This window comes from Malaclemys terrapin, chromosome 4, assembly GCF_027887155.1.
Source record: "Malaclemys terrapin pileata isolate rMalTer1 chromosome 4, rMalTer1.hap1, whole genome shotgun sequence".
Classification (NCBI taxonomy): domain Eukaryota; kingdom Metazoa; phylum Chordata; order Testudines; family Emydidae; genus Malaclemys; species Malaclemys terrapin.
This window is the reverse complement of record NC_071508.1, coordinates 45648857-45672455: the sequence shown is the minus strand read 5'-3', so window position 1 is coordinate 45672455 and position 23599 is coordinate 45648857. Positions and strand designations below refer to the sequence as shown.

The window sequence follows — 23599 nt, the reverse complement described above, 5'->3', positions numbered from 1 at the left end:
TCCAGTTAAGGGGTGACCCCACCCTCCTGTGACTTAGGGCAGCTCTACACTACTGGTTAAGTCAATCTAACTTATGACGTCCAGGGGTGTGAAAAAGCTTTCCCCCCACCCTGAGAACCGCAAGTTTTGCGCTGTCCACACTGGTATTATATTGGCAGGAGACACTCTCCCTCTGACATACCTTCCGCTTCTCGCCGAGGTGGAGTAATTCTGCTGATGGGAGAGCGCTCTCCCATCGGCATAGCGCGTGTTCACCAGACGTGCTACATCAGTGCAGCTGCATCAGTGCCCTTAGAATTGATGTCACCACTTCTCTTCTGTGCTGTGAGCATAGCAGAGGAAAGGGGGCTGACTTCAGTGGCAACTTGTCTTAGAACCACTGAAAATCAGGTGCAAAACTTCCCGTTGCCCTGGACTGACTTTCATCCGGCTAAATGTATGGGTGACTGTGATTTGGAGAAAGAACCAAGATGGGAAAAGGAAACATTTCCGTGGCAGGTTGATTTTGAAAAATGGCAGCTGTTTGAAGCAGCTGAAGAGGGAGACATTGGGAATGTTAACAGTGGTGCTGCTGGGGAGGGAGAGGTAGGCAGAATGCAGGTGAGGCAGCCATAGGAACAATTCATCAGATGGATGACACTGTCACCTATGCGGTATCTGTATCAAGCGTGTACACTGCTGCGATATCCTTTGAGATACAGCATGGATGTAAGATACTATTGTTGATGATGATGAGAAGTAATTTACCACAGCAAACTGCAAAATCACATTCACTGCTGGTGTTTACCACTGAACTTCCTAAAAACATTGGTGCTGACTTGAAAAGCTAGACTTTGTAGTTGATTATTGGCTGGCTGTTTATTTGTTTTTCTTCTTGTATTCTGTCCAAGTGCTAAACCCTGCAGTCAGGGCTGGGTTTACAAGTAGGCGGCATATACCTAGGGTGCTGAAGTTTTAGGGCCTTCCCACTGGTCCCATGCCAGCTGGGATTAGCAGCAGCCAGGGTTGGAAGCCACTACTCCAACATGGTTCTAGCCCAGCTTTAAGAGTAACCCATTATTACTACTCCACACTGTGCTTCTGGTGTCGGACTGTCTAGCAACCAGCCCTGCCCGAGTCCTTCGTCTGTGACTTTAATAGGAACTTTGCCCGAGCAGGGGCTGCAGCAGAACATGGCCTGAGATTTCTTTTCTGTTGGTGCAAACAGAGTAAATGAATAACAGGAATCAGAGTTGAATCCAAGTGAGTGAATGTGGAGATAGGGCTCGAACCAATGATGTGCTGATCCCCTCTTCTATGGGAGCCATTCGACTTGCGGGTGTGCAACAGCCTGCTGAATTGGGCACCTGCAGAATGCTCAAAGGCTTTGGGGTAGGGAGAGGCATGTTTATACAGTTATACATTGCTGTTTATACAGTTCCTGAAATGGCAGGCCTATCTTTGTCTGCCAGACTTTGGACTGTGTGTTTTGGGCTCAGAGTTCTGTGTTTTCCTTGCGGGTTAAAATTAGAAAGAGGATAAAAAGAAAACAGCTCTCAAACACAGATTAGCCCGAATGAAAGCATTTCTGCTACCCTGTCAAGCTGCTATGCTGGGGAGTACTGGGGAGGGGGAAGCTTTGCATCCTCGGTAGCAACAATAAGCCATCGGTTTTCTGGCACTTGTATCCACTCCAGTGTTATTTACTCTGGAAAGACCTATCAGTTTCTCCTATGCCTAACTGAACATAATAATGAACAAATAACAATAGCATAATGCAAATGATTATTACAGGCCCCTGCTAAGTTCAAGGCCCCATGGTGCTAGACACTCTACACACTTAGTGAGAGAGAGTCCCTGCCCAGAAAGCTTACATTCTATCTTTGGTAACATACGAGTGACTAAACAGAGGAGCAGTGATATCAAAGAGTTAGAATAAGATGGTATAACCTGTGCCTACATCATCCCAACTCCTTAAACCATGAGGAGATACTCAGACTCAAAAATGTACCAGCTTTGACAGTCCCAGCACTGGGAAGAGGAGAAGGGGAAAGATTTGATTTCACTGTGGGTTCCCAGGACCCACAAAGAGCAAACCTGCTGTCCAGCTAGGCCTTTTAGTTTTGGGAGGAGCCAGCCACAAGGAGCCCAGTCAGAACCTCAGTGGACTAATGCAGCAGTTCTCAACCAGAGGCCTGGGGCCCACTGGGGGGCCATGAGCAGGTTTCAGGGGGTCCTCCAAGCAGGACCAGCATTAGACTCACTGGGGCCCAGGGCAGAAAGCCGAAGCCCCGCTGTGCAGGGCTGAAGCCTGGGATCCTGACCATCGCCACCCAGGGCTGAAGCCAAAGCCTAAGCAACTTAGTTTCACAGGGCTCCCTGTGATATGGTGCCCTGGGCAAATGCCATGCTTGCTACCCCTTAACCCTGGCCCCATCAAATGGGAACAATAGCTCTTTCTCACAGGATGCATTAAAGGTACTCAGATACTATTGTTTATGGGGAAAGGGCAGTTAGCTATTTATTTTTCTCTCAAGATATATCTCTCTGTCACTTTTTCTTAATCTCCCTCTTTTCTCAGTTTTTCATTCTTTCTTTCCGCTAGCTTACCCCCTTTCCTCTTTCTCGCATTCTCATTCCATCTTTCTTGTGCACCTATCACAGACTGGCAATCTTAACAGATCAACTCTTTTTCTGACCACCGCACCGAAGTGAATTTGATTCTCAAGATATTACGGTGCTGGTGTCACCCGGGGCCAAGAAAGGCATGCAAAAACAAATACAGTGGTAGCTTCCTGCTTAGACCTCAACGCTGACCTGCAGCACCCCTCCATCTCCAGCTCTGGGCCTCCTTACGGGGCTCTGCTGGTACAGACCTCTACATACTATTCCAGGTCCATCCCTCTCTTGAGCAGAGTAACTACTCATTGTACCAAAGAGTGTCACGTTTTGTTAGTCCTTGCTAAAATAAATATTTTCCTCTCTGAATGGAATAGTATTTTCATTAATAAAGCACCGATTATATTCAAGACAACCCATTGGTCTCTCCAGTTAACACGCAAGTGCCACAGGCAGTTGGGGCATGGGCTTGGGGGCTTGACCTCTGAGACAGTATCACTGTTTAAGCAAACGAGAAGGCCTCCTCCAGGCTGTTACACAGTGCAGAGATAGTGAGATAGGCCTGTTGTGAGACTTTGGCTTGACTGTCCTTTCTGTGACCTTTGAACCTGATTTTTTTCTGCAGCTGAACAAATCAACACCAGGGTGAGGATGTGGGAAGAGAAAGGAAAGTAGGCACTGGAGCAGACTATGCTGCAAAACATTCACTTTCACAACTGTAACAGAAGACTCACAAGCACCATAGGTGAGTGAATTGGGGTAGTTAAAGTAGGCTGCTGTTGGCATGGGAAACTCTGCTGTACCCCTCCCCATGTTAATAGCAGTAGTAAATAATAAGAGTTTGCACTCCCTGTCCCTTTCATGTGATCTGTGGGCCTCCAAGGTCTTAACAAAGGTGGGAAAGTGTAATTATCCCCAGGGCCAGCTCCAGGGTTTTTGCCACCCCAAGCGGCGCAAAAAAAAAAAAGCCGATCGTGATCTGCGGCAGCAATTCGGCGGGAGGTCTTTCGCTCTGAGCGAGAGTGAGGTTCTGTCCGCCGAATTGCCGCCGAACAGCTGGACGTGCCGCCCCCCTCCGCAGTGGCCGCCCCAAGCACCTGCTTGGCAAGCTGGTGCCTGGAGCCGGCCCTGATTATCCCCATGGAATATTGATCATAGTGATGTCAGAGGATATTCTCCGGATTAGACACTCTCTGTATGCTTGATGCTGTCCCTGAGAGCTCAGTCAATATAGCAGCAGACTGAAAGGAAAAATCTTCTCAGTGGGGAAGTTGGAGCTTGTGCTGCTGGTGCGAAGTGGGAGGTAGGGTTGCTGTTGTCGGTGTTGCAAGTGAGCACAGGTGAGATCAGAGAGGTGGGAATCACAATATGTAGGTGCGGAGGTGAGGCTCCTGCTGCGGGTGAGGGGGGGAAGTGGGACTTATGCTGGAAGAGGAGGAGGCAGGTCTTGCATCATGGGTGAGGTAGGTCTCATGCTGAGCAGGGTGTGGTGAGGGAGGGCTCAAAAGGCAGGGCTCATGCTGCAGGTGTGGTGAGGGAAGTTGGACTTGCTATGGGCCCGATCCAAAGCCATCGAAGTAAGATGGAAAGGCTCCCAGTGCCAGCAAGTTTGGGGAAGCATGAATATCTATGTTTGCAGTGCAGATGCCGTGCAAATAACTCCCGAGGTTCAGCAGCACCTGGCGGGAACCCCATTCACAACGCTGAATATAATCATGGCACTTTCCATGTTCTCTTTACAGACTGCAAACATATAGAACATGACCATATAGATGACCTTTCAGGCACCCTGCAAAGCCTCCCTTTTTTCACAGGCATTTGGAGAAGACAGGGGTTTGTAGACAAAAGAAGAGGGTTGTATGTTGGAGATGGATATAGGTGCAGTCTTTCAGTTTTCTTGGGGGGGTGTGGAGGGATAGAGGGATATTGGCTAACTGAAGAATTGTGAGATTGGATTTGGAAGGACTGAATTAGTATAGTGAAAATGTAAAAGATTGTCGTTATGTGTGTTAACTGATATAAGATGCCCAGAGCTTAGGCTAGGTTCCTGATTCATTGAACTGATTAAGTATTATAGCTGGTGTTGGTCACTCCCACTATAACTCTTTGAATTCACACGCTCCTTTGCTAGATTCACCTTTTAGGCTGACATTTTCCAGACTCACTCTCTGTCAAAAAGTGAACTTTTGTTCTGGTGAAGCTGTATTAACTTTTCTTCAGGGCACCTTGTGCACCAGGGAACTCCTTTAAATGGGTGATCTTAGAGGCCAGGGAAAACTCCAATGGGACAGCAGAGCCACAGTGGGGACAGGACCATGCAGGGGCATGGAAAGTCTCAGCAGATGATCTACACCCCAGTGTATGTTGAGGATTTCACAGGGTTTGTGACCTGGACCCCTAAATACTTCCTGAAGGAGAGGTGGACAAGTGATGGCCCCTGAAGGATATATGCAGAGGAAGTTCTATAAGGGTCTCATGGATTTTCCTGCCCCTCAGTCCCTAGGACACATGAATGTCCAACAGGGGTCCACTCTGCCCCTTCCCCCTCCCCGTCCTCCAGTTAAAATCATGAGAAGTCAGGGAGTGCAAACACTAAGATGCCAACATGGTGTTACTTGACTAGTGCTGTAGTATTTTGTATACATATTTTTTCTGGTTAAATATATAGCTTAATACACGTTGTTTTATTTTCTCATATACTCTAAGAATACAGGATTTGTGGTGTGGTTGAATTAACCCTGCTGTTAGAATCTTAACTTCCTGCTCATTTGTGATTTTTAATTGTGCATGCTGCACATTACATTAAACTAAATGTTTGCCTTTAACATATATTGTATAAAAAGCTACATTAAAAGAACATTAAGACTTCAAGGTCAAGCACTCAGAAGATAAGAAATGCCAGAATTAAGCTTGTCCATGGCCACTAAGTGTGTGTGCCTCAATTTTTGTGTGCCCAGAATACATCGGGTTAGATTTTCAGTGGTGCTGAGCACTCACAACTGTAACTGAAGTCAATGGGAGCTGTTCTTGGAACGTAGAAAGGGCGATAAAAAAGGTAAGTGTTCTGTAAAAATCAAAGCCTGTATATCTCAAATTGGGCACACAACATTTGTAGAAATGTCTGACAATTTTTGCCTTAATCTCTCTGTGCCTCAGTTCTCCGGCTCTAAAGTGGGGATAATTATAACAGCTAATCTCAGAGATATGTTGTGAGGATAAATTAATTAATGTTTGCGTCAGTGCTTGTGATGTATTCTGATAGTTTGGTGAGAGCACCATAGAAATGCTCAAAAGGAAAATCAATAGTGCAGAGTTTGGACAGTGTATAGAAAATAAGGCCTGGGGCCATATACTGAATGCAGAGTATAAAAAAAAAATTCGAATAACTACTCATTTGCTAAATAAGGCAGGAGTCCTGTGGAAAAAATAGTATGTGATCGTGTAATTAAAGACTGTATCATAATGCATACACAGAAGGAAGCAACCTTAAGTCTGGCATTTCCTAACTCTGGAGGGCTCGTCTTTGCAACCTTACTGTTCTTTTAATTTAGTTTTTTAACATAATTTATTGTAGAATGTGCTGACTCCTAATGTGGCACAATATGTTTAGAATCTATAAATTCACCATTAAGGTTTTGTATGAGTGCACAATTTGGTTGTGAGTGCCTTATGGAGTGCCGGAGTGTATTATTAATAGCATTGTAGGCGATGTGGAGGCGGCAAACAAAAAATGCTAGAGATTTTCCCCTTAACTTCATATTTCTGTGCTGTTAAGGTTTCTGGTGGGCAGGGTGTGGTGTGATGAAACCTATGCTTGTCACTAAATGCAATTTTTGTTTGTGTTAATACATATTTATGACAGAATACTCCGACGCATCGTATATACAATATATTTTAAATGTCATGCAAATCAGCCAGTTTGGTGACTGGAAAATACACATTGCATATTTGAGAGAGAGAGAGAGAATGTCTAAGGGGTCTAGAACATCGTCATTCCAAGATCAGTTTCCTGATGCTAGATAAAAGCTAGAGCCTGAGATAAGACTAGTATCAGAGGGGTAGCTGTGTTAGTCTGGATCTGTAAAAAGCAACAGAGTGTCCTGTGGCACCTTTAAGACTAATAGATATATTGGAGCATAAGCTTTCGTGGGTGAATACCCACTTCGTCAGACTCATGTAATGGAAATTTCCAGAGGCAGGTATAAATAAGCAGGCAAGAATCAGTCTGGAGATAACGAGGTTAGTTCAATCAGGGAGGGTGAGGTCCTCTGCTAGCAGTTGAGGTGTGAACATCAAGGGAGGAGAAACTGCTTCTGTAGTTGGCTAGCCATTCACAGTCTTTGTTTAATCCTGATCTGATGGTGTCAAATTTGCAAATGAACTGAAGCTCAGCAGTTTCTCTTTGGAGTCTGGTCCTGAAGTTTTTTTGCTGTAAGATGGCTACCTTTACATCTGCTATTGTGTGGCCAGGGAGGTTGAAGTGTTCTCCTACAGGTTTTTGTATATTGCCATTCCTGATATCTGACTTGTGTCCATTTATCCTCTTGCGTAGTGACTGTCCAGTTTGGCCAATGTACATAGCAGAGGGGCATTGCTGGCACATGATGGCATATATACAATTGGTAGACGTGTAGGTGAATGAACCGGTGATGTTGTAGCTGATCTGGTTAGGTCCTGTGATGGTGTTGCTGGTGTAGATATGTGGGCAGAGTTGGTATCGAGGTTTGTTGCATGGATTGGTTCCTGAGTTAGAGTTGTTATGGTGCGGTGTGTGGTTGCTGGTAAGAATATGCTTAAGGTTGACGGGTTGTCTGTGGGCAAGGACTGGCCTGCCTCCCAAGGTCTGTGAAAGCGAGGAATCATTGTCCAGGATGGGTTGTAGATCACTGATGATGCGTTGGAGAGGTTTAAGCTGAGGACTGTAGGTGATGGCCGGTGGAGTTCTGTTGGTTTCTTTCTTGGGCTTGTCTTGTAGCAGGAGGCTTCTGGGTACATGTCTGGCTCTGTTGATTTGTTTCCTTATTTCCTTGTGTGGATAACTGAGGTACAACCAACACCTACAAGATCTTCACTAAGCATTCTCAAAACTACGATATCCACACAAGGAAATAAGCAGTTTTTCCTCCCTTGGTGTTTACACCTCAACTGCTAGCAGAGGACCTCACTCTCCCTGATTGAACTAACCTCGTTATCTCCAGACTGATTCTTGCCTGCATATTTATACCTGCCTCTGGAAATTTCCATTACATGCGTCTGACCAAGTGGGTATTCACCCACGAAAGCTTATGCTCCAATACATCTGTTAGTCTTAAAGGTGCCACAGGACTCTGAGATAAGACAATATTTTTCAACTGAGACACACTGATCCTGTGACATTGTTTGGTTACAGCAACTTTATCTCTACTACACCAGTCAGATTTGATCACTACATTGATGTATATTGGTGGAGTAGAACCACAATTTCTCCTTGTCAGCCTGATCAAAAGGGCTTCAAGGGGCACTACATCAGGTCCTGTCAGAGCCACTGTAAAATCTGGCATGCTTAGAAGAATATTAGACCTACCAACTTAGTTTAGATGACGGGAAGTAGTAAGGGCCATTTTTATGTTTGACACAAGAAAACAAACTCATCCTCGCGCCATCATGATTTTGCTTCACAAAGCAAAGCAATCTTAACAACACAATGAGAGATGACATTGTGCTGGTCTGATATCATGTTTAGGGAATTTCCACGACTCTGCACACCCTGTTTGGAGTACTCTGGACTGCCCCATTTAATCTGTCATCTCACAATATTTGGGAAACATAGTAATCCTTAACCCATGAGAACATATTGAACCTCTGCTGGTCTGCCCACTTGCTGGAGACCTGGGATAAAATTTAAAACACACAGAATTTTGTCACAGATGTAAGCACGTTATTTCTAGGAACACAGAAACATTGGAATGGCCACACTGCATCAGACCCAGGGTCCAGCTAGTCCAATAACCTGTCTCTGACACTGGCTGGCACCAGATGCTTCACAGGAAGGTTGATGAAGCCTCTACACTAAGCAGATGTGGAATAATCCTAATTTCTAATAGCTAGAGATAGTCTTAAACCCTATGGCATGAGAGGCTTTTATTAATCTCTTTCTAAAAATATTGTTAGCATTAACTATTGTGACAAAGTTCCTCCTCTACCTTGGTGGGTCCTGCGCTTATTGGCAGATTTGCTCGCCTCACAGATTTACCTTGTGGGTTGGGAAACAGTCCAGAGACTTTCCCCTCTGGTAGAAGCTACTGTCCAGGTCAACTCTTCCTGTGTTTGATCAGGAGTTGGGAGGTTTGGGGGGAACCCGGGCCCGCCCTCTACTCCGGGTTCCAGCCCAGGGCCCTGTGGACTGAAGCTGTCTTGAGTGCCTCCTGGTACAGTTGCACAACAGCTACAACTCCCTGGGCTACTTTCCCGTGGCCTCCTCCCAACACCTTCTTTGTCCTCACCACCAGACCTTCCTCCTGATGTCTGATAATGCTTGTACTTCTCAGTCCTCCAGCAGTACACCTACTCACTCTCAGCTTCTTGCACACCTCTTGCTCCCAGTTCCTCTCACACACTTCCTCTCTGGCCTGACTGGAGTGAGCCCTTTTATAGCATCAGAGGGACCTTAATTAGAGTCAGGCGCTTAACTGCCTCACCTGACTCTTAGCAGGTTAATTGGAGTCAGGTGTTCTCATTAGCCTGGAGCAGCCCCTGCTCTGGTCACTCAGGGAACAGAAAACTGCGTATCCAGTGGCCAGCATATCTCCCTTCTACTACTCTGCTGTTCCCAACTGGTCTGGGTCTATCACACTATATAAATCTGGATATATTTGTTACTCATATAAATGTCCAGTCCCTTTTTGAATCTAGCAAAGTTCTTGGCCTCAACATGGGCCTGCTATTTTTGCTATAGCATTACTATTTTTATAGTGCCATAGGCATGCCTGGCACTTTATAGAAGTCAAGTAAATTCTTGCCCTGAGGAAATTACAATTGAGTTGAGAGGTTGAGAATCCAAGTACAGAACCATACCTTCAAATCAGAGATGGAGAGATAAAAGGTGAAGAGAGAAGGAGGAGCAGATGGAGAAGAGTCAGAAAAGAATGGAGGACAAGTGAAACAAGAAAGCAGGCGAGGAACAGAAATTGAGGGAAAGCCATGGATTTTACTCCTAGCTGCCAGCACATTAACATTGAAATCTCAATTTGGATCTGTTGACACAAATCAGGTGCTTGCATAGGGGTTGGAAGCAATTTTACCTGTTACATTCCAAGTGCTTTCGATGTTAGCAACATAAACTTCATGGCCTGGAGTGATTGTATTACATCTGCCTCTCCCTTATCTGCTATGTAATCTCATGGCCTGAAGACATTATGTACTCTCTATCCCCTCTCTGATAAAAATAAAGCATATAAAAACATACACACACACAAAATCCCAAGCCAAAAATTCCCTTAGGGGAACATGCTGTGACTAGATAAGAGCAGGCTAGAAGGCACATAGCTACCTCTTGTGCTGATTGGGACAACTGGTGAGGAGGGGTGGAGGACAGAGAATGGAGTGAGGTGGTTGGGGGATCATTAATGAGAGAAGGAGTAAAGTGGATGGGAAAGAAAATAACGAGGGAGGCAGAATGGAGCAAGGAGAAGGGAGCCAAAGAAACCTGATGGGGACATGATTGGTCTTTTGGAATTGTAGTATCTTTAAACATAAGTGCCGTGGCTGAACAGTAACATTTTAAAAACTGACCTTTCAGGAGCATGTGCAACCAGCACTTCTTGGGCTATCCCTGGAATATGAAAGCAGGACCTTCAGCACCAAAAGGATGAGCCTCTATCAGTTGAGCTAAAGAAACACATCCCATTATAGGCACCTATAATGGACTCATTAGCCTTTTATGTGGACCTGCTACTAGAGGGCAATAATCCTTGTGGGTTACACAAAGTATGTAACAACTCTTCCTGATATTCTTTGTGCCACATCCTATAACCAAAGCTTTATCATGTGTTGTGCATTGGTCTGGTTTTGGGACACTTAGTCAAATACGCCTGAGTTTTAATTCTAGCTCTGCCACTGATCTCCTCTGTGGCCTTAGGCAAGTCTTTTGATTCTGTGTCTCCATATCTTCTGTTGTAAAATGAGGATAAACTATACACCTCAACAAGGTGCTGGGAGGGTTCTTCAGTTAAGGTTTGCATAGTTCTTTGAAACGTATTGGAGTAAGTATTATTAAGGTGGAGGAGAGGAGAATGAGAGGTAGGGACGGAAGGATAGATGAAAGAGATGGAGAAGAATAATAAGAGGAGGTGAGCTGAGACAATGTGGGGAAAGAAGAAAGAAACATGGATAGCTCAGCACCTCTGAAAATCAGGCCACTGGTCTATGCCGGAATTTCCACACCTGGGTAATAACACATGGCCAGACAGAGCCTTTGGATATCAATGTGCTACACTAAGGTTTACCCCCAATTTAAGGTCCTTTTGCACCACCCAAGCCATGTAAAGGGGCCTTCGAGTACCTGAGAATCAGGCCCATTGTGAAGCTTAATTGGCCAGTAGTTGTACAGTGTCTTTAAAATGTAAAAAGCCATCGAAATGTTTATTATTTGATCATGTATCCCTATAACGTGATTGTCAATGATCATGCCATTGGCATAAACTTTTCCTAAAATAGCAACGCCGCTCACTTTTGAAGTGTGCTTCATTCAAAGGCAGGTAAGCACTGTATAGTCAAACTCATTCCTCTTCCCCTGCGCTAACCTCTAGACCAGATGCCCTCCCTCTTTTCCTAGGGTAATTGAAAACATCTGAAAATTCTTCCCTGGCCCTCCCCCTGCTCTGCTTTCCTTAGTCTTCAACATTTTAGAGAGAACATTAACCTAAAACTTGGATTAAATCCTTATTTTATCACACTAACACTGACCACCGTGCAATAACTTGAGCTGCTGTTTGCCTGCTCTTTGACAAACCAGCACAAGAGAAGAAGATGGTCCCTCAGTGGGATCTCAGCTGCATGCCAGTGGGATATTTTATATGCTTAACTACATGCTCCCACCAGTTGAGTCAACACAGAAGACAACTATTAGTGGACAGAGCTATGTGAAAACATTCCCACCTCCTACTGGTTTCGCTAATGGGGGATGAAAATTTTTTTCACATATGTTCTTTGCAAAGAAAAAAACCTTCTTGTTTTTGTCTTGAGCTAAAAATGTAGAAGGTGTAATGGTTTTGCATGGATCAGCTTATGGACCTTCCACTGCCCCCACTCCCTGCTTCCATGCACTTATTATTATTCATATTTGTATTGCAGTGGGGCATAGAGATTTCCACCACTATCAGGGCCCTGTTGTACTAAGCACGGTATTTACCCTACAGAAAATGTCAGTTTGTCCCAAGAAGCTTACAATCTAAGTAAACAAGACAGACAAAATGTGAGAGAAAGGAAGGATTTATTAGCCCTATTACAGAGGGGGAACAGAAGCACAGAAAAATCAAGGGACAGATTTTCAAAAGAGCCCCTTTCCCAACTAGGCACCAAACTAAATGAGCGCTGGGTGCTGAACTCTGAAAACCTGGCCATGAGTGTCACAAAGGGAGTTGCAGCACTTTTTGGAAAATGTTGCCAATTTTTTTGGTGGCTGAATGGGAACTGAGTTCTTTTGAACACCTGACCCCATCTCCTGGGTGCAGGGTAGCTGACTGGCTCCATGTGACTTGCCCAAGTTCACACAGGTAGATTAGGGCAGAGCCAGGAATTGAGGCTCAATCTCTCCAGGCCCAGGCTGACAACTTAACCACAAGACCAACCTTCCTCACCATTTTTGCCCACCATGTTGTGCTGGTTATTTGTGCTGGGAAGGCCCTGCCATTCATCTGTTGCCAAGGGAGAAAGTTATCCAGCCCATGGCGTGCCACTGTGACTTATATCAAACTCCACTCCTCCTCTGGATACTCTGCATGAGATTGTGAGAAAGGACACAGACCGGGGACAATGATTAACAAAGCTTTTCTTGCAATCAACAGTCTACAAGCCATTCTGAATTACTGTAGCGTACATCCCATGGGAACGAATAGTCCCCGTTAACTCAATGTCGGACCAATTAGAACAGACAGTGAATATAATTAGCATGCTCAGGAGAATGCATCTAAAGCTGTTTGGACACATTCCTTAGACCAGTCAGCAGCAAAATTGTTCTCACAGCTATTCCACCCCCGTACCATCCTCAAAAATAAAGCTCTTTGGCCTTAACTCACCAATCCACAAAGCCTGCCATATCACCTCCGAAGTCCACTAGCTCCCATGGCCTCTTCTGGTTCTCAGCCTCAGACACTTTCCACAGTCTCCTAGGGTACTGTATAGTCTTTACGCATGGGGTTCCATTCTGAGCCCCACCATGTCCCCTTTGTTCTGCTTTGGGCCCTAGAGCAGACCTAAACCGCTAGTTGGGGGTTCCCCGAGTGTAAGGGGAACCAGCATACCTGGTCCTGTGTCGCTCTCCTCTACAAAGTACCTTTATTCCCACAGAATAGAGGCATTAGACTAAAGAACCACTATTCCCCAAACATTTTTCAAACAAAACCCATTTTATGTGAAGAATGTTTCCCTAGAGTGAATATTCATGGCTCTGAACATCTCTGACTGGAAGTGGAATTTGGAATTTGAAGAGATATTGGTCATCACTATTTTTGCAGAGTTCAACCAGTTCTATTCTTCAGCCTGTTTATGATGTAATAATACCTACCAAAGCACCCTCACTTGGGAAAAATAAGTAAGGCTGTGTGAACATGGCAATGTTCTTCCTTCATGATCTTTCCTTACAATTATTTCTTGCAATTCTGCTGCAGGCTATTTTAATGGCATTTTTAGCAAATGGCAGTTTCCAAATCAAATTTCAAGATTTTGCATCTGTTGGTGGCAAAAAATCCAACCCCCTCAGTATTCCCAGAAAGAATTTTCAAAATATATATTTTTTTAAATTTCAAGGGAGTCACTTGAAAATAGTACTTATTCAATCTTATGTGCAATTAAATGGTCCAATTTGACATAATAAGACACCCTTTTTCAGACAACAGCAGCAAACAGATGGCACCCAATCAAAAGGACATTTTGGACCAGTTTTTCAAAACTGAAATTAAACAAATCTATTTTCAAAGGTTTAATTTTGTTGTGATGATCTCATTGCACACAGTCATAGAAATAAACAGAAGGAGCAGGGGAACAAAGAATGAAAATATTTGAGAGGGAAACAGATGTTCTCTGCCTGGAGGTCACAACTGCCCTGCCCTTCCCACCTTGCCAAGTGGGAGATGAGGCCTGGCCAGATCTCAGGGGTGCTGGCAGGAAGCAGATCCTTTATGTAAAAGATGTCCTGGTTGTAGAAGACTGAGAACCCCAGCCTCTTTTGCCCCCCTGAAGGACAGGGAGAACCAGCGAGAGAAGAAATCTTCCTGCACAAGGAGGCAGAAAGGGATCGCCCAGCTTGGACAATTCTTTTCACACCAGTTGCCAGTGCTGCTCCACCTACTGGAGGAAAGACTTAGAACCCTAGAAACTCCCCAGTCGGTCACCAGCTCCTCCTGCTGGTCTCACTTCATATTCTACCACCTGAGTCGTCCCCATGTCACCAGCCAGCGAAGAGGCAGGAGGAAGGAGACGATGCAGTAGCTGAGTGCCTCCAAGACATGGAGAGGAAAATCTTCCTATGGCAGACACGAGGAATTGAACTGGGGACCTCCAGGGCTAAAAAAACATGCATCTGTGGCTTCAGCTAAAGAGACAGCCTCTTTTACTAAGAGTTTTAATGGAGTCCCATTCTCTGTGGATCAGGGACAGATGGGAACATATAACACATACTGATCCACGAGTTATATAGCATTATGGCCAGTGCAGGGACCGGGATAGAAGGCTTTGCGCTTTCTCTATTCAGCAGCAGCCAGAGGCTGGATCAGACACTGGCACAGGCGAGGCTTCCCTAACTTGTGCTCATGACTACCCTCCCTCCCTTCTTTGTTGCTGCAACCAACAATCACCTGCAGGGCCGGTGCAAGGAAGTTTTGTGCCCTAGGCGAAACTTCCACCTTGCGCACCCCCCCAGCCCTGCGGCAGCTTCCCGCCCCCCCAACCCTGAGGTGTCCCCCCCCCGCGGCAGCTCCCCCCCTGCTCTGAGGCGCCCCCCTGCGGCAGGTTCCCCCCCAGCCCAGGGAGCCGTGCGGCAGGTCCCCCCCGTCCTGAGGCCCCCCTGCGCCCCCCTGCGGCAGGTCCCCCCCCGGCCTGGGGAGCCGTGCGGCAGCTCTGACCCAGGGGAACCTGCCGGCAGCTCAGACTCCCTCTCCCTCCCAGCGCAGCGGCCACGGTATAAATAAATAAATAAATAAAATTAAATTAAATTAAATTAAAAACAAAATTGGGGGCGCCGCTTTTTGGCACCCCCAAATCTTGGCACCCTAGGCAACTGCCTAGTTGGCCTAAATGGTAGCACCGGCCCTGATCACCTGGTCACTAGACTTCCCTGGTCACACCTCCTCTGCCCTTGATCCATCCCCCTTCCACCTTCAGTATATACTCCCCATTCCATCTTGAAGTTCCCCATGCAGTAGGGGTTCCAGTGAGGAGCTGGTGAAGAGGCCCTCTCTGGCAGTGTTATTCATTATGAGTGTGTGTCTGTGTGTGCGCGTGCAGGGTGGGGGGAGAGAGACACACCTTAATTCCCACTCCTTTGCAATGCTGAGTATGTCCCTATGAGTTCAGCTCCGGGAGCTACACCACTGAGCCATTAGAACTTCCGTAGGCCAGCAGAGATGGCGCGCGAACAGGCTCAGGCACCCTGGGACAATGGTGATGCCATAGAGTGGGCAGACCACAGCAAATACATACAGCTCAGCAGCAGGGAAAAGGCACATTTTTTCCTTTAAAGTTCTGCACTTTAGGGAGTCAAAACAAATCCAAAAGAGTGGGTGTGGCGAGAGGGGGGTAATCTCTTACCCGCAACACCTATGAGCAGTGTTGGTTTTCAGGAACGTGGCTTTCAAGGTGTTCCTTGCAGTGGCAGCAGCTTGCGAAGAGGCCATGTTGTTATCAAATGACTGGATTACATTTGGAGACCAATTCAGAAGAAGATACTGGGTGCTAAAGCCATAGGTCCAAATCCTTGAAAAGAGCCTGCTGCCAGCCCCAGTGTATTGAGCCAGAGCCCCTGGCTGGGTGCCCGCTCCATGCCTCTGATTCCACAAGAAAAGGCACACAGAGAATTCTCAGAACCAGGCTAGGACAATATTTGCTCAGAATATGTTAAAGCTTAATTCCAGTGATCCCAGGGGCTTCCTGAGCATGTCCCATATATGGCATGTTTCCAGGCTTTATCTGATCCTCCACCTCCTCACACGTTCACAACTGGGCGCTGTCTAATGAGCATGAAGCAATATAATGCCCCACCCCTCGGGCTAGATGGAATGAACGCCGCTCCTGGATAATAACAAAGCCCTGCACTAGATCTTTGTATCTGAAATGGTAACAAATGCCAAAGGATTTCTTGGGGACCAGATGGCACTATGAAATGAGCTTGGATTGAAGTGGAAGGATGGTCTATTGTTTAAGGCACAGGACTGGAAACCTGCATTCAAGTCTTGGCTCTGCACTGATTGCCTGTCTGAACTTGGGCAACTGCCTCAGTTCCTCATCTGTCAAATGGGGATAATAATACTTCCTTAGTCTGTCCTGACTCTTTACATTGTAAGCTCATCAGGGTAAGGGCTGTCACCTGACTGTGCACAAACAGCACCTAGCACAATGAGGCCCTGATCCTGATTGGCTATGGAGCAATCTTTCTCTGCCTCCCTCCCTCGCTCCCTCCCAGAGATCTTTTTTCTCTGTCCACTCTCAGCCAGACTTCCAAGCTTCTGAAGCCTTTCAGTTCCTCTGACGCTTCTGAGCACTTTGCAGCAGCAATAGCAATGAAAGCCTTTGTCAAGAATGGGATGCATCTTTTGGAGGGACTAGCAATGACGCACTCAGACTAAAGACTAACTTACTGGCCAAGACCATGCCCCAAGTAAAACCAGTGATTGCCAACTGAAGAATGAAACAGTCTAACTAAAGGTCTGAGGTGACAATACCACTATACTCCAGCCCTGAAGAGGACAACAGCAGCCACGCACTGGTCTTTGTGCTGGAGAGAAGGAAGAGTCCAAGTTGTAACATTCCCCCCTATTAGTCAGAATAAAAGCTGAAAGCACAAAGTCATCTTGGAGGTAATCCTGCCAAGAATAGGTCACCAACACAAAGGCCTTCCAGTGGTAGTGCTGGGATTAGCAACACAGAAATCCCAAGAGAAGAATTGAGCCACTTGCTAGGGCTAGTCACAAAGTCTCCACTGAAACTTTTTTTGCTGGAAAATTAGCTGTTGGGGCAAATGAAATTTTTTTGCAGAAAGTATCTGCCTTCCTTGAAATTTTTAATGTTTTTTTTAAGTTTTTGTCCCACAACCAAAACATTTTTGATGTTCTGATTAAAATTTTTGGTTTTCTGATGAAAAGTTGAACTTGTCTGATGAAAATGTCTATGAAAACAAACATTTTTTTTATTTTTGTCAAAATTTTCCATGGCGGTGGGGGGACAGGTACATTTTCTGACAAGCTTTACTGCTTGACAAAGCTCTTTAGTAAATGGGTCAGGGTCAGGCAATATTCCAGCTCATATAGAAGAATTGCTGGTACTGAAAAGCTGATAGAGCTCTGGCTTTTTGAAGTCTGGATATAGGCAAGGAAGCATTAGCTTAAGATAAAGTCAGCCAGTGCTGCCAAGCCAATGGCGGGCCAGACTCCTAAAGGTTTTATGACAAAATGCAAATGCACACATAGAAAGTTGACCAATAGGGAATTTGCCAGATAGGGAAGTACAAACTAGCCACAGACCATAACACTATTCTACTCCCAGGGAGTGAAACACAGAGGGGAAGTCTGTTCTGTACATCTTTCCTTGGTAACTACAACTTGACGTCCAAGGAGATAGATCCAGTAATGCATGTAAGCTGGATGGTGCAGAAAAAGGGACTACAGAAGGAGTGACTATCAAGAGTACAGGGATGGAGCAGGCTAGAGGGATGAATGGTGACAGTTTGGCAAATTAAAGACACTGGACAATGCTCTTAGTCTAAAGAAATGTACAGCAGAGAAACTCAAAAGCTGGCCTTCGTCAGAGGCATGATGGCCATATAGCCCCCCAAAAGATGGTCTGACATACCCAGGGACCACAGAGACAATTGCAATGATGAATTCCCGGAGGAAAAGCAGACTGGGGAAGGGGTGGAGGGAAACAAAAGGCTTGATGGGCAGGTTTGTGGGAAGTGGCAGGGTCTATAGCAGATGGTGTGCCCCTGTGGTAGGGTGACCAGATGTCCCGATTGTATAGGGACAGTCCTGAAATTTGGGGCTTTTTTTTTATATGGGCTCCTATTACCCCGAACCCCCATCCCAATTTTTCACACTTGCTATCTGGTCACCCTACCCTGTGGGATACTGAACTTCTGGGAGCAATTTAATGCCCTGGCTTAAGGCTATCATTCAGAGTGCATGCCTACTCCAGGATGGAAAGAAAGGCGGAGCTAGTTGCTCTGTAGATGGTACTCTGTAAAGAAACGAAATACTCTTGGATGCACACAATTGTCAAAACAGAGGTCTGGCTCAAATAGTGCAGCGTTGCTATTGGCCTCTGGTAGCAAGCTACTACAGAGCCTGCGACCTGCACCAGAAGATAGCAAGCATAGCCAGATGCACCTCTCATGATCAGAATCCACACAGTAGCAGTAAGGACCTGGATTTGTAGGAAGACAAGAAAAAGTAGAGTTTCCTGAGGAAAGGGTGCAGAGAGAGGAGCCACAGTGTAAAGGGGCCTTAAAGGGGGCAGAAACAGCCGCTTAAGAAAAACCCCTGCACTGAGGATCCCCCACCGCATCTGGTGAAGTGCTCGCACGAGCTCCCTACACTAATCCAGCTTCTGGCACTGGGGACATGGCCAGAGGGCCATGCGTTTCATTCATTCTTTGCTTCCTAGGGCCAACAGGGACTCATGGGATGCAGAGCATAATTTAGAGGATACCTGAGACTAACTTACACTAGAGGCTAAGCAGGCCCATACATTGCCCCAGAATAAAGGAAACACAAAGGTGGCTTAAAGAGGGGCTATGGGCAGAGATGTTTTTGGCAAGTGATTTGCGTGATAATTTGGTGGAGACACTAGATGCCAAAAAGTTATCAGACAAACAAGTAAATTTATTCACAAACAGTGCCCAGGGGCGAAGGCTCCCACATATAAAGTATACAGACATGGTATAGAAAAAGAACAAGAAAAATAAATATACATACGATATTTTTAAAAGGCTTTGAGAAGGCAAAAGAGGTCAAGGACCAGTGAGGTTTTCACAGAGGCTGTAAGAATCCACAATGCAGTTGGGATTACAGAGCTGTTCTCCACCCTGAGCCTAACCAAGCTGCTGTGACACAAGAAGTAAATGGTTAGGCTGCCTCAAAGGCATTAGAGCTGTTGGAAACTTGGTGGTTCTGCTCTGCTGGAATTCCTACAAACAATTTCTTGGGTTTCAATCATTCTTAATGGGTTGGCTTCCAAACCCCATACCCACTCTGGTTTTTTAAGTATGGATGATCCCCAGCCAAATCCCTTGATCCTGGATCTAGGTTTGGGATTTGAGTTTTCAGCGCAAAAGTGTATAATGGTCTGAATCCAAAAACTGATTCTAAATACTTGAAAGTTTCAGGAAAGTTTATTACTAATTGAATGTATTAATGGTGTATCATTATAGTATTTATTATTATTTATGACGATGACTTATTTTATGTTATTATTTATTCCCTGTATAGGTCCATGCCCCTAAGAGTGCATAGTTTATAATATAGTGTAAACAAGAACAGTACATGGAGATGACAACACAGAGGGGGCATGCAAAGGGAGGAGAAAGGTGCTAATAATATGAGCATGCAGTAAGTTGGGAGCCTAATGCACATACATGGGAACTTGGGACTTGCCATAGTGGATCAGACCTGAGCTTCATCTAGTCCAGTGTTCTGACTCTGACCCTGGCTAGTACCAGCTGATTCACAGGAAAGTGTAAGAAACCCTTCACTTGGCAGTTATGGGGTGACCTGCCCCCGAGGACAGTTTCCTCCTAAGCCCCACAAGTTAGAGTTGAGCTTATGCCCTGAAGCATGAAGGTTTATATCCCTTTCCAAACTCTTGTTTATTTTCTTAATATTTCCTCATAACCTCTGGTTATTCTTGCAAATTACATGGTAGCTTGTTTGGAAGGTATTTTTGAGTCACTACAGATTTTGAACCCTCCAGTTTGGAGTATTTGGATCCAGGAGATTGTTTTTCCCCATTAAAGAGGCATGAAGCTTGGATCCTTGGTTTTGGTTCAGCTTATTTCTAGTTTTAAAAGCAAACTCCAAAAATGCAAAGCAAAACTCAGCCAAAACTATCAGTTTCACCTGGAGCAAACCATAAAGCAACCAAGGTTCATTGACATCTGGAGCTGAGCCTGCTTTCCCTCCTCGGCCTAGTGCTGGCTGCCCCCATCCACTTCCAGATGACTTCCTGAATATATGGTGCTGGTGCAGTACCTGTAAGAATGACTCCAGCGTCTCTGTTAAGTGTATATACCCTGGAGTAAAACCAAGATCTGACCTCATTCTACCCAGCCTTCATCCAGAACTTGAACATGTAGGTGGTTTAAAGACTTTTGGATAATTAAAAAAAAAATAACAAAAAGGGTTTTTTTTGTGGGCAGCTTTAGTCTGTGCCTTCCATTTCCAGTTTGCCCATCCCTAGCAGACATAGTAAAATAGACCAGTATATGAGACTGCAGTTTACTTCATTGTGTTGCTAAAGGGCTGGGTCGATCACACTTTTATTTTGCTTTGGGGTTTAATTTATTCTCTTTGGCAGTGGAAGTTAGCGGTCTAATTAAAATCAGGTTAAAATTCATGGCCTGTCACCAAATGATGCTGAAATGTGACCTTTACCACAGTTAGACACACACACCTGGATAGGTATAAATGTGTATAGAAAGGGTGCCATCTGCTGAAATGTCTTATGCTTCACAAGACTGCAAGGCAGTTCTGTGCTTCCTTTAACATCAAGAAAGGAGAGTGAGAACGGGGTTTAATGTACATAAAGCGACCAGGATGGAGAAAGCTGACTGTATAGTTCAATGAAAAGTTTTCAAATAGCCATTGATAATTTTTCCAAAATGGCTCTTACAAGCAGACCAGTTGATGCAGTGGCTAAATGCACAAGCTTTTCACCTATGCATACATGAGCACTAGATGGGCAAAAATAAGAACAACTGGAATCTCAACCCAACCCATATACTGCACTTGCACCTATTTAAAGGTTTAGATACTTCATCCGAGGTGCATTCTGACCCCAAAAAACCCTGTTAACATTCATGATTTCCTGGGCTAGATGCTGTCTTCAAATCTCATCTTTGTGGCATCATTAGGTTCACACCATGGTGTACTTGATGTGCTACTGCAGCCAGCCTGGGCCCCATCTGCCAAGGTCCTGCAACTGGAATATCAACAAAGGTAGGGATCCCTTCTGGGAAGAGGAAAAGGGCTAGCTGTCCAATTCAGGGAACTCAACCAAAAGGCTGATATATTGTGGGGGAGGAATCAGACCACAGGCGTATGTTGGGTGTGAGCAGGAGTTGATAAAGGAAGTAGGTGGGAAATGGAGGAGTTTTAACTAGAGCTGGTTGGAACATCATTTTGTCATTACATGTGGTTTTGTGTGGAGATCTATTGATTTCTATGAAGTTGTCCTCTGGCAGGTTGTTTTGGAGGAAGAGGGAGTGTGAGCCCGAGGCTTTATAGTCCAGTTGCACTGGCCTGAGATGTGGGAGACCTAGGTTTAAATTTCTGCTCTGCTTCATTCGGTCATCTGGAATGAAAAAAATCTGCTCTTAACCTGGGTCTTCCATCACCCAGACTGGTGCCCTAACACAAAGCTAGAAAAAGAGACACATCACTACCTCTCTTCACGAATCAAAAAACTCTGGTTTCGATCCCAAACCAAACGTTATGACACAATTCTGCTTTTCATGAAAACGTTCAAAAGGTCTTGGCTTCATTTCAATGTGGAATGAAAAGAAAGGTCCAGAGCTACCGCAAAATGGAATTGTCATCTTCTAGACAGTTCTAACATTAACCCTTGTCAGACACGTTAGGTACTGACCGCTGCTAAAGACACTGGACTAACAGACCATTAGTCTGATCTGGTAGGATAAATCTTATATGTTCTTTTTACTCTTGAATTTATATATTCCCTCCCACACCTCACCTCAAAACATTGTTAACGCTGAGTTAAGGTTTCTAGACTGCATATCTCACCAACGCAAACATCACTGCAAATGTGTACAGCACGTCTTGGTCTCAGGAGAGCTACTTCTGCTGCCAGTCTCATACAAGACCCCCTTAATGGAGTGAAACTTGGGGTGGCAGAACTCTCCCACAGATGGAGAAACAACTGCTGCCATTCAGCCCACACTCCCTACAATACTGTATATCAATAATGCCCCCAGGGTAGTCTGTGAGCCACTGATGGTCTGCTGAGACCAGGTGATCATCACATGGTTCTAATTCTCCTCCATGTTACCACCTGCTAAATTACATTATAAAATATATGCCAAAATAGGATCCTTTTTATTTTCCTCCTAATGTTGTAGTGTTTAGGGTTTTCATCAAGCTTTGTTCTGTACCCAGAAGGGCTAGAATTTTTTTTTTTTAAATAAAGCTGAGATTTTCAAGTAATAATCTTGTTCCAGGAATTGAGGCTTTAAGAAAAACACCAAATATCATGAGACTTGGGATGAAATTAGAAGAGTTGGCAACACAGTTGGATTTCAAAAATATTTTCCATCCTGAACTGGGAAGAAAAGGTTCAATCTTCAAATTTTCACTAAATAAAAATCTGAGAAAAAATGTGGGGCAGGTCAGCTGAAACATATTATTTCCATTTTACCTTTTTTTTTTTTTTTACATTTTTAAAAATATAAATTAACTTAAATTTTAAACCAAAAAGTCGCTTTGACCCAAAACCCAGAATCCTTTAGCTTAGAAAATGTTGAAACATTCAACAATTTTGAACCTTTTAAAAAAACAACAATTTTTTTAAATAGGAAATTTGTCACAACTGCCCCTTTCCTGCAGCTTTGATTTGCATGAATTGGCATTCTCCAGTAAAAAAACCTTACATGGAATAATTCTTGTCTAGCCCTAATATATAAAGAGATATGCTGTACACATGTAGATGTTACATGATTGCAAGTGGGAGGGAGGTATCCATAAGACATTCTGTCCACTATGATATGGTCCACACTATGAAAAACTGTGAGAATACCGTGGGTTGGGTTTTTTTTGTTTGTTTGTTTTTTGTTTCTTTTTGTGTTACTTTTGCAGGGGAAACATAGAAGCATGAACAAGAGCAACTACTCAATGACATATCATCATTAATTATTCTCACTATTAAAAATGTATGCCTTGTTTCCAGGCTGAATTTGTCTAGCTTCAACTTCCAGCTCCTTGAGTCTATCATATAAAGCATCTTTTCTAATCATGTAATCGTTCTTGTGGCTTTTCACTGAACCCTCTCCAATTTATTAACATCCTTCTTGAATTGTGGAAACCAGAGTTGGACATGATATGCCAACAGCCGTCGCACAAGTGTCAAATACAGAGGTAAAATAACCTCTTTACTCCTACTCAAGATTCCCCTGTTTATCCAAGGATTGCATAAGCCTTTTGGCCACAGCATCACACTGGGAGGTCATGTTCAGCTGATTATCCACAACAATATCCAAATCTTTTTCAGAGTCACTGATTCCCAGGATAGAGTCCCGCAACATGTAAGCATAGCCTACTTTCTTTGTTCCTATATATGTACATTTACATTTAGCTGTATTAAAACACAT

At 44.6% G+C, this 23599-nt stretch overlaps 2 long non-coding RNA genes across 3 annotated transcripts in view; one reads left to right on the top strand and one right to left on the bottom strand.

The window, feature by feature from the left end:
- LOC128835290 (uncharacterized) overlaps positions 1–15911 on the bottom strand; it is a 29040-nt gene extending 13129 nt beyond the window's left edge. Inside the window, exon 1 of one of the 2 annotated variants that reach the window (XR_008444627.1) lies at positions 15601–15911. This is a non-coding gene — a long non-coding RNA (uncharacterized LOC128835290). The remainder of the gene's footprint in view (positions 1–15600) is intronic. The other variant, XR_008444626.1, reaches the window with a different exon arrangement.
- On the top strand, positions 1181–23139 carry LOC128835291 (uncharacterized). The gene is made up of 4 exons (XR_008444628.1): positions 1181–1242; positions 3224–3343; positions 21131–21215; positions 23088–23139. It is a non-coding gene; the product is annotated as an uncharacterized LOC128835291 (long non-coding RNA).
- The last annotated feature ends 460 nt before the right edge of the window (positions 23140–23599 follow it).